The 5,000-nt window shown below is 31.3% G+C and overlaps 1 protein-coding gene across 3 annotated transcripts in view; it reads right to left on the bottom strand.

The window, feature by feature from the left end:
• LOC137647012 (uncharacterized) overlaps window positions 1-5,000 on the bottom strand; it is a 154,974-nt gene that overhangs the window by 66,242 nt on the left and 83,732 nt on the right. The window lies entirely within an intron of this gene.

The following is a 5,000-nucleotide window of genomic DNA, read 5'->3' on the forward strand; positions in this document are numbered from 1 at the left end:
CTGTACAAAAAATAAAACAGCAGTAGTTCAGTAATATATGTCATCTTCATAACCAAAAACTATTCAAGGTTGACAAGTCTATATTATTTATTAATCCAAAATTCTACTGCGTGTAAAATCACTGCATATAGTTTCCAGTAGCCTACAAGCTATCAGCAAAAATATTATTATTTTTTACCTGTGAATTATAAGTTTTTTGTTCAACAAACAACCTTGTCATTAGAGGTACTCTTTTCCAGCACAAAGACATCCACTAATATATATGGCCTTCACCATGTGGCAATTACAAAAATAAAAAAGATCACATGGTCATCAATAAAGAGAGAAAGGGGACTCTGAGGAATGCAAAAAGCTATAGAGGTGCAGATATTGGTAGTGATCACCAGCTACTCATTGCCACACTAAAGTTGAAACAGAAAGCACCCAATAGAAACGTAGACAGAATACCTAGGTTTCATGCCACCAAACTTCTGGAGGATGAGCACGGATTTGGGGATGTAGGAATCGATTTGCCGTCTTAGAGACTTTAAGAGACAAAGAGCAGATAATTAATGAAGAATGATGTGAAATTGAGAAAATATACCAATCAGTTGGTAGTGAAGTTTTGAAACAAGCAATTATAAGGAGAGACCATAAATATCAAATGATATTTTACATACTATAAAAAAAGACAAAGACAGAAATTAACTGTTGAAAGTGTCCGAGGAAATAATGAAAATAGCAAGATAGAGCTTGCTATGTATTCCAGTATTGATAGTTAGGTATAAAATAAAAAAGCCAGGAATGACTTGAGAAAATATTTTGACAGGAAAGCAGATAAGGCTGACAATGCTATGAATTAAGGAGTGATTATGGTGTAAGAATTGCTCATAGAATTGTAAATAGAATCTCTACTGGGGAAAAAAAGAGGAAGCATATACTCCTCAACAAGAGAGATGGCTCTTTTATAACAAAAGAAGATGAAGAAAGGCAATGTTAGATAGAACACTTTAGTGAAATCATGAATAGAATATATGAAGGGAATGATTTGATTGATATACCTGAAGCTGAGGAACCGAGTCGGTCTGGCTGCCAAAAATTGAATTGTGATTTTTATGAAATTTCAGAAGTCTTTTTAAAAATCATTTATGCATTTAGAAATTATCTTAAATTTTCGCATTTATATTTCAAGGAATCTAAAGTTTTCCTTTACCCGTTTTTGTTGAATGTTTTTCCAAATATCAAAATTATTTTGTATCAAGTTTTCACCACCATAACCTATATACCAAAGTGTAATTCCAAAACTCAATGTAGTCCTGAAGAAGGGTCTCAAAGTGATCCGAAACGTGTGTCGACACCAAACAATAAATGGAGAAAAGTCAATGAATTTCTGCTGTTATCCTGAAAAATATCTGCATGAAATTTTGTCCGAAGAGAAACTATCTTCGATTTTTGGACGCCACTAAGACATTGTCTATTCATTGTAAATATTTATATATATATATATATATATATATATATATATATATATATATATATATATATATATATATATATATATATATGTGTGTGTGTGTGTGTACATATTAGTTTAGATGTCTATTGTTTCTGTGGTGAAATTAAACATTTCACACCTAAAAATCAGTATATTAATGTAATGGATAGGAAAGGAGTACAGTCTATCATAGTAAAGTTTAACATTAATGACAATATATTAAAAAGAAAGTGTAGTGTACAGGAGATGAGTAAACAAAATGTGCAATTACATGGAAAACAAAACTTGGGAGTTGTGTTGGCATGACCTAGTTTACTTATTATTCAATACATGGCACACAATTGGCTCATAAAGGAGATTTGACCATTTAGAGCATTGTGCTAAGAATACTTGTTGCAAAAATCAGTATATCACGCAGTTCAGTTTGCTTATATGCATATGTAAACAACATTGCTTTATATCTTTACCTGTGTTCTTTGGGTCTCCTCTGGATCTTTTTGTAAAATTGTAAATCACTTTTTAGCCCTACAATGTCATGAAAACTTCCTGTACCTTCTAAAGCTTTTGATAGTGAGCCCAAGTGCCAGAGGAAGATTGTTACTATAGCAGGGAAGGTGAAACTCCTCGACTTGTAGTTTGTGGAAATGCTCTAGCCTTCAGGATAAAACCAGCGATTATTTTTAAGTTTGAATAATCAAGGGTCCTCAAAAATAAACATGAGTTGCACAACCAGAACCCATGGATAACTAAAGGACTGACATCGAATTCATTTCACCAGTGCTTCATCCACGATGTCAGATATTTATTGTACCCGAATAAAGGACATGAAATCAAAATGTTTATCCTAAAGGGCAATGCTGGTGGGCATGTGATCAATCTGTTGTATGAGGGCATACAGACTGATTTCTTATCGCTGAGCATCACATCACAAAAATAGCCCATGGATCAAGATAAAAGAGTACTGTCATAGGTATAACATAGCATTGTGTGCCTAAAATATTCAAAAGCCATAAATGAGATGAAGGTCTAAACAACCTACTGGAAGAAATTGTAGCCAAAGGAGTCAAATAATATAAAGAATTTTCTCTTGAAAAATTGCTGGGATGATATGGCTTCACTGATAGCACTAACAAGTACGTTTATGACCTGGTCGAGGTCCACTTAGCTCTGGTAATGTATGAAAATCTAACAGCGATGTCGGAATTAAAAAGTAAGGATGAAGGAAAACAAGATGATCCAGAAGAAGAAAAATAGCATAGAATTGGTGCCCCTAATCGAATTTTTTTTTTTTTTTTTTTTTTTGGCAGCTTAGAAATGTAATAAATTAAGTCATGATTATTTATACAAGCTTTCAGGCAAAGATAAATTGGCAGAACCAACAACTGCCCTCTACAATGTTTCTCACCTGCAAAAAGAAAAAAAAAAAAAGAAAAAAATATAATACGCAGGTATTCCTGAGCAGATTTAGAAATTACGCTCGACGAAGTGCCTGCAGGAGTGGGGCATTCCATAGAGCAAAACGACTCCACTATATTGTGCAATAAATTCACCTCAACATCATCATCATCTACATAATTGAAGAAAGAGTTGATAAGCAATTTTAAATATTAAATAAAATTTTTAATATATTAAGATACCAAAGAAAAGTAAAGTAAGACATATAACACAATTTACTTTACAGCATTGTTTCTACTTCACGGTTTTTCACCTATCACATGGATTTCGAAACATAACACCTGTGATATATTATTATTATTATTATTATTATTATTATTATTATTATTATTATTATTATTATTAGCAAAACTACAACCCTTGTTAGAGAAGCAAGATCCTATAACCCCAAGGGCTTCAAAAGGGAAAAATAGCCCAGTGAGGAAAGGAAACAAGGAAATAAATAAATGATATAAGAAGTAATGAAGAATTAGAATACAATATTTTAAAAACATTAGCAACATTAAAACAGATAATTCCTATATAACTTTAAAAAGACTTATGTCAGCCAGTTCAACATAAAAACATTTGCTGCAATTTTGAACTTTTGAAGTTCTACTGAGTCAACTACCCGATTAGGAAGATCATTCCACAACTTAGTCACAGCTGGAATAAAACTTCTAGAATACTGTGTAATATTGAGCCTCGTGATGGAGAATGCCTGACTATTAGAATTAACTGCATACCTAGTATTACGAACATGATGGAACTCTCCAAGAAGATGTCAATGTAACGGATGGTAAGAATTATGAAAAATCTTAGGCAACATATATAATGAACTAATGAAACGACGGTACCAAAGATTAATATCTAGGTCAGGAATAAGAAATTTAATAGACCGTAAGCTTCTGCCCAACCAATTAAGATGAGAATCAGCAGCTAAAGACCAGACAGGAGAACAATACGGTACTAGAAACAAAGTAGAATGAAAGAATTAAAACACTTCTTCAAAATAGATTCATCACCGAAAATATTAAAATCTTAATAGACTTTCTCAATAAGAAAATCTTTTGTGCAATTGAAGAAGACAAAGACCTAATGTGTTTCTCAAAAGTAAAATTTACTGTCGAAAATCACACCTAAAATTTTAAAAGAATCATACAAAGTTGAAGAAACCTTATCAATGCTGAGATCCGGATGTTCAGGAGCCACTGTCCTTGATCTACTTACAATCATAATTTGAGATTTTTTAGGGTTCAACTTCATACCCCATAATTTGCACCATGCACTAATCTTAGCTAGATCCCTGTTAAGGGATTCAGCAACCCAATATCTACATTCAGGAGATGGAATTGATGCAAAGAGAGTAGCCTCATCTACATAAGCAACGAGCTTGTTTTCTAGTCCAAACCAGATGTCATGTGTATATAAGATGAAAGGTAATGGGCCAAGAACACTACCCTGTGGAACACCAGATAACGCATTCCTATACTCACTAGAGTGACCAACAACAAAAATTCTTTGAGATCAATTACTTAGAAATTCAAAAATAATACTCAGAAACAACCCACCTACTCCCAACTGTTTCAGTTTGAAAACAAAGGCCTCACGATTAACTCGGCCAAAGGCAGCATTAAAATCAGGGCCAATCATATGAACATCCTGACCATAATCAAAGGAATTTCTTTACATCATTGGAGATTGTAAGAAGGGCATCACATGCTCCAAGGCCTTTACGAAAACCATATATATATAGATATATATATATATATATATATATATATATATATATATATATATATATATATATATATATATATATATATATATATGTATGTATATTTATTTATATATATATATATATACATATATATATATATATATATATATATATATATATATATATATATACATATATACATGGATATATATATATATATATATATATACATATATATGCATATATATATATATATATATATATATATATATATATATATATATATATATATATATATACATGCATATATATATATATATATATATATATATATACATGCATGTATATAGTGTGTGAAACTACAGGAATTAA

This window comes from Palaemon carinicauda, chromosome 9 (genome assembly GCF_036898095.1).
Source record: "Palaemon carinicauda isolate YSFRI2023 chromosome 9, ASM3689809v2, whole genome shotgun sequence".
Classification (NCBI taxonomy): Eukaryota; Metazoa; Arthropoda; class Malacostraca; order Decapoda; family Palaemonidae; genus Palaemon; species Palaemon carinicauda.